At 44.2% G+C, this 10,126-nt stretch overlaps 1 protein-coding gene across 1 annotated transcript in view; it reads right to left on the reverse strand.

The window, feature by feature from the left end:
* Nucleotides 1–10,126, reverse strand: part of SLC5A10 (solute carrier family 5 member 10) — a 131,851-nt gene that overhangs the window by 91,718 nt on the left and 30,007 nt on the right. The window lies entirely within an intron of this gene.

Consider the following 10,126-nt stretch of genomic DNA (forward strand, 5'->3'; position numbering starts at 1 on the left):
CTTAATTAGCTGATTAGAGTGGGACACTTTGAGCCTAGAATATTGCACCTTTTCACAATATTCTAATTTTCTGAGATTGTGGATTTGGGGTTTTCATGAGCTGTAAGCCATAATCATCACAATTATGACAAATCACGGCTTGAACTATCTTGCTTTGCATGTAATGAGTCTATCTCATATATTAGTTTCACCTTTTAAGTTGCATTAGTGAAATAAATTAACTTTTGCACGATATTCTAATTATTTGAGTTTCACCTGTTGAGGTTGAATAAAGACACAGGTCCATCAAGTTCCACCTTTGTCATTGTCTTGATGGCCACGGTCACGGAGACGGAAAGCTTGGAAGGTTCCAAAATTTTTAGTTGTTACCTAAACAGGAACAGAGGAGAAACCTTGCAACGGGAAAACTTGTTCAGGTGACAACTAAGAGGGGTTTCCCTCCACTTTGAAGATAGTTCCTCTCACTTAAACAGGTTTTAACTTTTGCCTACTCAGTCTAAAACTTTTTTTCATATTTGCTTTAAGTTTCTCTAATGGTCTTCAAGCTTATGGTGCTGTGTTGTCAGATGACCGATAAAGCTGCAGAACCATCATGCATGTTTTCCCATACTCCTTTTGTTATTGCAAATAGGGGACTGGTTCTGCTGTTATATGGGCCACTGTATTCTCATAGACTCACAGTCCACAGGCAGCCAACCCGCCACTGTTTTGAGGCAGAGGTATCCGTGACATCTCCAGGAACACGAAGATTAATAATAACTCTATGTAGCCACAGGGGACACCGTATTGCGTAGGGCCGCTCCGGTTTCAGGTCTGGTTACATTGTTAGGACATCACATTTCGATCGCATTTTGACGCTCCCTGAGCTACAGTAACAAACTTACATGTGTCTGTAGCAGCTGTTGTCACCCAGCACAGGGCTACAGTGTTCTACCGTATCGCGTTGCAGAGTTCTGTAAATAGATCTCTCCTTGTTGCAGTTTAAGCCAGGATCATTGATGTATTCTCTGTAACCCCATTGTCTCTCAGTATGACTCATCTCTTATGTGTGGAGTAGATAATAGGTGGCTAGGTCAAGTCAGGGTGTCCTACCTATGTTTATACAGGTAATTTATGTCTTGCACAACAGTTAATGGAAGTAACCACAGAAGGTCGGCCAAACTCTACAGAGCTCCACTCTCCATGGCCATCTAGGTTGCGATGAAGGCTTTCTTAAAGCAGAGAGGGTTAAAAGTAAAATTGCTCCGGCTTGTAGAGAAAGAAGATTCTATGTACTTTCCTTTCTGGCAGTCCGTGTCTTAAGACTCTGCTGTGTTGCTGATCTCCGAATGCCTCCCGTAGCACTCTGTGGTTCCTACCGCCAACTTGTACATCACTGCAAAAGTATAAGCCAGCGGGAGGAACCACTGGGCAGGGGAGCAGGTATTCAACACACCCAAAGTGGCGAATAACTGCAGTGACAGGGGATCTGACAGCGGAGTTTTAAGATCCAAACTGCTGGAAAAGTAGAACTGGCTGTATGCTAGTAGATTTTGTTTTCGTTAACCTTGCGGACTGACTGAATGAAAAAAAAAAAATCCTAACTGATTTCCCCAACCACACTAAACATGGTGAATAGGGGAACTTCCCCAGGATGAGAGCTGGGATGTGTCTGCCCATTTCTCACTCCTCCCCAGTCCATTCACATAAATCGGTACACATGGGTTTCAGGTCTCAATGCTCTATTCACTTGTAACTTGCTTGCCCACAAATCTAGTCAACTGTGTCTGTGAAGGTTCTCATTCATCCAGGTCATGGTATATCTATAAAATATAAATCTAACATTTTATAGATATAGCCAACCTGTATACAATAATACAAAGTGTTAAAGCAACTCTGTTGTGAAAATCAAACTATGAATAAAAGAAGTCTCTGCAGAGAAGATGATAAATACTCGCCTCTTCCTGCCCACGCTGCCAACTGCCGCTGTAGCAAAGCAAAACTGAGGTCCGAAGACTATTTAGAAACCTACACTACTGGAAGGGTCAGATTCCTGGTCCCCCCCACTACATTCAGTGGTTCCTTTCACAGACCCCTACATCACAACTGTACCTGGTAGCAACATAGAGGCAGATGGAAGAAACCACTGAGCAAAGCAGGGGACGAGAAATATGGCGTTATCAGAAGTATTCTATTCTGAATGCTCTTCAGGCCTCAGTTTCTCTGCGTTCGACAGGGAGGGCTTCTTTTCAGGGCTTTCTTTTATTCGCAGTTGTTTTTTTGCTATAGATGTTCTTAATAATGGTCTTGACAATCCACCAACACTATTGCTTAGTGATTACGCCTTTTTCGTCGAATTCCAGTTTGTGAGATTTTATGAAGTCCCATCGCTAGTGTCTGTGTTGCGTCGTCCATGTGACAAAACTGTAGTGGCCAAGTCAAACCCTTTTTTTAGCCTACAAATTTAGCCTTTTATATGTGAATAGAACTGGCACAGGATAATAAATAAATAAATTGGGCAGCCAAACAGATGTCTGCACTTCTTAACTAAAACTGCCAAAAAATACAGAACTCGTGAACAATATAATATTCTCCATGTACAAACAAAGTTTGATTATTGTCCCAAGTTCTATGTAGGTCTCTGTTCTCCTCTATTATGAAAGTGGCATGCAGTTTGGACTTATTGTTATACTGCGTCACTGCCTCTTTGGTATTGTCAAAAACATGTTTTATGAACACAATAAGTTCGACATTTTGAATGAAGGACTTGGGCACACAGAGTTTGTGTAAATATGAACAGCCATTGTTCCAAAGGCTGATGGTGGTGGACAATAGCCCTGTGTTCTGGCTCACTGTCTGGGAAACCAAATATTAATAGATTTTTGGTTTTCTCTTTTGCAGAACCTGAGGATCCGGTCTATATGTGGTTCGGAGTTCTACACGCGTTTCTCCACCAAGTTCAAGGGATCCTTGGCGCAGAAATTCATGTTTGTGGATGGAGACAAAGCAGTCTGTGGATCTTACAGGTAACTAACCGCAATAATTTTTTGTGGAGCAATGGCAATATTCAAGATAGGAATGCTGTGAGACAGTACTGGGAACGTAGAGATCTGCAACAAATAGGCTGTAGCATCACTGACCTTGATGTATGGCAATGTATAAGATGGGGAGTCCTAATAATTTTTCTGTGGTTTACTTTTTAGTGATGATAGTTCCTTTCCAAAAACATAAAGTTTTACTGACTTTTTAATTTACTTTTTCTTTTCTTTTTTCTTAGCTTCACCTGGTCAGCAGCAAGGATTGACCGAAATTTAATTACTGTTCTGTCTGGCCAAGTTGTGGAAAGCTTTGATCGGCAGTTCCAGGATCTCTACTTGGTGTCCAAGGGGGTCAGCCTTAATAATGTTCAAATGGATAATGAGCCAGAGCCAGAACCAGTAATACAGCCAGCTGCCATGCCAGCAGCACAGGCAGAAGCAATAGCCAGAAAAATGTTTAATCCTAAATATGCTCTGGTGAGCATCAAGAGCGCCAGTGAGACTGGTAAAGACGCTAAACAAGAAAGTGATGCCGTCAAGAAACTGGCCACCAAGGCACGGGCAGCTGCCGCAGAACATGCGGTGGATGAGTCCCAGATTCACCCAGCTTTGCAACACATGGAGAAAGTCAACATGTTTGACTATCTGCCTACATGGGTAGAGCCAGACCCAGAGCCTGGAAGCGAGATCTTAGGATATATCAATATCATCGATCCAAACATTAAGAATGCCCAACTCTCTCAGATGAACAGAATCAAGATTTGTGACACTTCCCAAGCTACAGCCCATTTTATGCAGCAGACTAAGGAGCTAGAGAGGCAAAAACAGGAGAATTTAGAGCACGAGCATGATAACAGACAATCTAGCCACAACCAAGAACACCAGCACAGTCATTGTATGGCAAACCCATCCAGACAGACCAACCAAGAGCATGTTGTGCCTGGTCATAGCAGTGTTTTTAGACAGGCAAGCCAAGAACAGGTGAAAGATCTTAGCTGTAACAAACCGAATCTATCTCGGCAGGCAAGTCATGGCAGGGAATCTCAAGACAGCAAGGGTAGACCTAGTCAGACCAATGGTGTCTTAGCCAGACAGGAAAGCCTAGAGCAGAAACCTATGGTTAGCGACACGGAGTCTAATATATCCAAACAGATTGGTCTAGAGGCGCCTCCCCCAAGTCCTGAGATTGATGGTGTAGAACAGCCTAATAATGAGAGTTCAGCTGGTCAGGATGCAAATTCTTTACAAAAGCCTGCTGAAGGCATTGCAGCACTGGCAGGTAATCATCACCTTGTATCCCACAAGCCACCCCCAGTGCCAAAACCAAGAACAGTGCCTGTAACAGACTTCATCAGCATGAAAAATGCCCTGAATGCCAAATCAGGTAAAATAGCCACGCCGACGGAAGACATCCCAGTGCCGTTCGTCAATGGGGTTGAAGAAAGGGAGGCTGAACAAATTGACATCCTGATTGAAAATGAACCTACTCACAATGATCAAGACGACAAAGAGCCTAATCTGTTTCAGCGGTTGCCTGAAGAACATTCCTCCAGCGGTTCTGGTTCTTTACCTCAGTCCAACGCCTCTTCTATGTCTGAAGAATACTACCCAACTACAAGCTTGCACAGGAGGAGTTCTGACCGTATCCCCAATGGAGAGCGCCCAACTCTACAGCGGAAGCTGAGTGACGGCCACATCAGCAGAGGGAGTTTTGTGAGCCCCCTCATCTCCCAAACCTTGATCGATGCCAGAGCAGTGGAAAATGGAAAGAGAAGGAGCTCGCTGGAAGAGGAGCTGCAACGTGCTCTATCGTCTAGCTACCCGCTCCAAGGGAAAGAGCGGATTTATAATATGGAAACTCCCCAGGTGTGTATTGATGTTGACAATCTTCACACAGACCAATTATAACAAATGAAGAACGGGTCTAAAAACAAACTGCTCGACTTAAGTGTGCGGCAAGTTGGATACTTTACCTTTTTTTATATTGAGCTTTATATTCTTGTCTTTGTAGACCAGATTGACAAGAGGAGCATATCACTGCTATGTGTTAAAAGTTAGAGACCCTGGACTCTGCTGGTCAAGCTACTTTTGCTTAAGCCAATGCAAACTAGGTGCTGCTTTTGGAATATATGGTTCAATGAGCCTATACAGATCCATACATTCATGTTGCAAGAATAGAAACTCCTGTCTTAAGGAGAGTTTTATATAAGAAAAGACTAAGAATAAGATGCATTGAAATCATTTTAAGCAAAACAAGTTCCATTTTGATGGGCCGAGACTGATTCAAATCTGTTTCTGCTGATTTAGGGCCGGTGCACTTCTAGGCGACTTATCGTGCAAAACACAGATTCGCATTGAAGTCAATGTAGACTGTTCACACCGAAAAGGTGCAGGAGCTATTTTCGGGCAGTTGTCGCACGGTTTGGGTCCCATAGACATTTCTAGGCTTTGAAAACCGCGACAACCGTGCAAAAACAGCTCAGCATCTGAATCGCCTCGGTGTGAACCTAGCCTCAAATATTCCGGAAGTATTATTACACTGTAGGAGGCTTTCTACTTTCACAGATTTACCTCTGCAATTGCTGCTGCTACACTTCTAAAGGCCAGGGGTGTCCCGCCCACATCTTCAACCAATCGGTTGTTTTACCCTACTTCCAAAGAGCGAGCGAGGCGACCAGCATTCATTGGCGGTCTTTTTTAAAGTTGGTGCTTTACTTTTGCAACACAGCTCGCATTGGAAGCCATTGGATTTTTAAAGGCGGGCTGTGACACCCAAGGAAAGCAGAATAGCTTGGTAAAATATTGGCTGCTCAGGTACAACTAATTGAGTTTTTGCACGGCGCCATCCGTGTGATCACCAGAGCACCACCACCATTGGAAGGTTGCAGACCGTAAGACCCCACTAAGAGAGAATGTGTGCAAATGTCTGGTTCTTTAACTCCTATCTTCTTTAACTCAAAGTGGAGCATGCATTTTGTATCTTTAGCCAGCAGGAAATATATGAAATTGAACTTTAATGGCAACAAAATGGCTGCCAAAACTTTGCCAGAAAACAGATCTCTAGATTTTGATGCATCACTGTGCAGTTTTGTTTAAGGCAAGGCTGGACAAACCTCAGGAGCCAGGTAGCCAATGCGTCTTAACTTTTAACGTATAGTATTGTAGTGTGTCACATGCACTCCATATAGTGTTGTAGACCATAAGGATGCAGATTGTGGTGCTCGAAGTGATGAGACCGATGGTGCCATGTATGGATAAAGGAATCCCAAGCACTCGCAGGATCCAAAGCGTGAATACTTTGTTCATTTTTATTGAACGTGCGTCACATGCATCATTGAGGCTCGGTTCACACCTAGGCGTTTGCGCTGGGGAGTTGTTGTTTGCACGTTTTTGTTTGGCCGATTTTGCTTCAAAAGCCACGCGGTTTTCAATGCATAGAGATGTCTGCCACCCAAACCGCACGACAACCACCCGAAAACAGCTCCTGACCCTTTTTGCATGACAGACAATTTCTACTGCAGGACAAATCGCAAAGTAGTGAACAGCTTCCATAGACTTGAATGGAAATCTCTGTTTTGTGCGATACCGTGCGGCAAAATCCACACAAATAAATCGCTTAGGTATGAGCCTAGCCCCGAGCAATGTTTTAGGGCCACGCAGGGTCCATTCCTCAGGGTGACATAGTGGCACGCAGAGGAAGGGGCTCTTCGTAGCCCCAAAATGTCGCTTGTATGATGCATGTTCAATAAAAATGAACAAAGAATTCATGCTTTAAATCCTGTGAATCCTTCTGATTCCTTTATCCATAACTTCGGAGGTATTCACTAGTTCCGGGGTAGGCAAACTCCCTTCAGCCGCTGTGCAACTTCAAATCCAATTTACGCATTGCAAGACTCTGACAGCTACAGGCACGACTCAGTGGCAGATTCATGATGGGATTTGTAGCTTCACCACAGCTGGAGGGGCTGTACTTTGCTATTCCTGCTCTAGTTGTTGTCAATGGAACTGCCTCCCAAAAACCTGCTGGCTTCTGGATTACATATTGATTCGTCCACCCTTGTATTAGGCTGGGTTCACACCTGGGCATACGGAATAGGTGCGTTTGCCGCACGTTTCTACTGCAATTTGCGGTAAAAGAAACGCGTGACAAATGCGCGTTTCCGAGGGCTATCCGGCTCTATCCTAATGGATACGCGCGGCAAATACGCCCCAAAGAAGCTCCTGTACTTCTTTTGGCGTAGGGCGTTTTTACAGCGCTTTCCTACGCGCTGTAAAACGCCCAGGTGGGAACCATCCCCATAGGCAATTATTGGTTTTCACATGTTGAGCGTTTTACAGCGCGTAGGAACGTGCTGTAAAACGCCCAGGTGTGAACCAGGACCTTAAGGCATCTTATAGTGCAATGAAGGCATATTCTGATATTTGATTTTAGGCATGCTTTAAGTGCTATGATGGCTTGATGAATCAGGACCCTAGTCTTTTGCACTGACCGATATAAGGAAAATACACTAAAGAACGGCTCAATTTTTGCTCAGATTTTAGGCCTTACAGTAATTTGGATACCGGCAGATTCCAGGATTTAGCAAGCATGCCCCCCCTCATGCACGGGATGAATGCCAGTATAAAATTAGGACCAGTCCGCAGGTAGCCCATTTGCAGCGAGTGCCTTCGTTCTTGTTAACCAGACTGTGTATCCTTAAGCCGAAGTCAAGATATCCGTGTTCCAAGTTTGGGAAGTCTGGTGTTATTTGGGCTGGCACATTACAGCAGTTGAATCCCTGCCCTCCTTTTCTCCGACAGAATGTACACAGTGTTCTTGTTACGATGTTTACCGTGGCACAGCGATTCCTTTACCTCTGTACAATTTCATTGGTAGCTGTCAGATGACTTGTACATGCTTGTTTTTGCGTGTTACCAAACTATTAAAGGGTTGTTCTCCTTGTAGTGTTGGTAGGTATACAAAAGGGGTATGAATTTTTGAATATTTATGTGCAAGATGTCTTTGTTGTATCATTAGGTTGGAAAAATGTGTCTACTAAAGTGTATGTCGGAAAAAAATAAAAAAACTTACTAAAACTTCCTAAATTAGGCAAAGCTTGCAGGCACCTCTAGGTACTCCCAAAACTTGGGCCAGTACCTCTACAAGCTTTCACTTCTTTTTGTACTTGTGACTGTTCCTTCCTTTTATTCGTAACTAGCTATAGATACATCACTAAGATGGGTGGCATCATTAGCCAGTAGGAAGGGGTGTTAAGGGCCAGGCCACCCCTCCACAAGAAAGTGTTAGAGACTCTGGATTAGGGCATCCTAGGGTGGTTTTTGGGGGTCCTTTTGGCACTTTTGTTAAGCTCTGAAGTGACCTGCACTTTAGTCGTGCTTCAGTTTCCACTTTGCTGACGTGTAAAAAGAGAAGATTACAGTATATCTTCACATATTTAAAACCTTTGTTGATCCAGAAAAAAATACTCTACCATTCGCCCTCATTCCCACTAGAAAAGGCCGGCACGTACAGCTCTGTGCTGCGTGCACGGCCGTATCAGCTCCCGGGAAGGACAGGTGCCTTACGCTTGCCTCAAGTGCAGGTCCGTACGGGTGCGGGTGTCCCGGCTCGGACGCAGACAGGATCCATCCTGTCAGCGTACGATTACACTCACCCGCACAGACGCGCAGGGCAGGTGTGCGTAGGGGGGGCGTATGGCCGCGTACTTCCATAGAGAAGGCCAGGGGCTGCTTACTAATCACACGCAGCACCTGTCCTTCCTGGGAGCTGCCCGATACGGCCGTGTACGCAGCACGGAGCTGTACGTGCCGGGTTTTTCTAGCGTGAATGAGGGCCTAAAATCCACAGTCCAGTTTGCGAGGGTGAAGTTTGACCCACCAGGTTGTTTCTATTGTCCTGCTTTATAGTCCAAGCCTGGCTTTCTGGTCAAGCTGCTGTTCTCACCGGCTCCTTAGTTAAATCTTCTCATATTGCAATGGATAATCCCACTAGAGCAGTGGTTCCCCAACCTCATTTTACCTGTGCCCCCCTTGGCAGTCTGATTGTATAAACTGTACCTCTCATGAAGCACGTAGACTGCCGCGCCTAATGTCCATGACTTCCCACTGTCGCAGCTTTTTTTCTGCCATTACAAAACAATTTTCAAATACCCCTAAATGTGCTGCCAAGTACCCCGAGGGGGATACAGTAAGAATTTATAGAGAATTCCGTGACAACATTCGCTCTGCTGAAAAGCCACTAAAACTGGTTCTTATCGAAGGACATTCCACAGTCGCAGCTCTTTGATAATTAGCCTTTTTTTTTCTTCAAGTGCCACGACTGTTTTTGCTGAGTAACGTTCATGTAAGCTGGTATATCTTTTTAAATCCAGACCGTGTACATGTTAAGAATTGCTCATGGATTGTAAATAACATTTTGGTCAAACAGTCTTCCTTGGTCCGTCCATGCCCCTTCATTAAACTAAGTTGTCCTTCTCTACATTCTTTCCAGTATCAGGGCATCCTTTTTGTCAAGTGGCGGCCAAAACTGTATAGGATATTCCAGGTGAGGTTGTTTTGTATAGGGGCTAAATGATTTTATTTTGAGTTTGTGACCCGTTTTTTAACGCCAGGCAACGTTTTGCTAGCTGCAGATGGCCATTGCATGCCGTTGTTGTGTCTGCGATGCACGGCCACAGTCTGATCCCCCTCCCAGAGCTCAGATTGTACGTTGCATGGGTGTTTATAGCCCCCTGCTGGATGGCTTTAGAGTTTTCCACATGAGGTGGAACGTCCAACCATGAGGTGGAACGTCCAACCATGAATGATTTATGGACAGGTTAAACGTCAATTACCCCAACACAGAACCTTGCGGCAATGTTTCCCCCGCTGTTCCTCCTTTGCGTCCTCATCTCTTTAATTTATAATATAGAGATCTAATAACTCTAAAAATCAAACAGATGAGTGTTTTTTTAACACTCCTAAAATCGTGATAGACGGAACCATGATTGTGGCTTATTTTGGGCACCAATTGCTAAATTTGTTGCTCTAGGTTGCACCAATGTGTTTTAGTCGTTTGTGTTTTTATACATTTTGCATGGTAACCGTTTTAGATGTCTTTGCATGATAAC

The sequence above is a fragment of the Nanorana parkeri genome, unplaced genomic scaffold (genome assembly GCF_000935625.1).
Source record: "Nanorana parkeri isolate BGI_ZX_2015 unplaced genomic scaffold, ASM93562v1 scaffold772, whole genome shotgun sequence".
Taxonomy (NCBI): Eukaryota; Metazoa; Chordata; class Amphibia; order Anura; family Dicroglossidae; genus Nanorana; species Nanorana parkeri.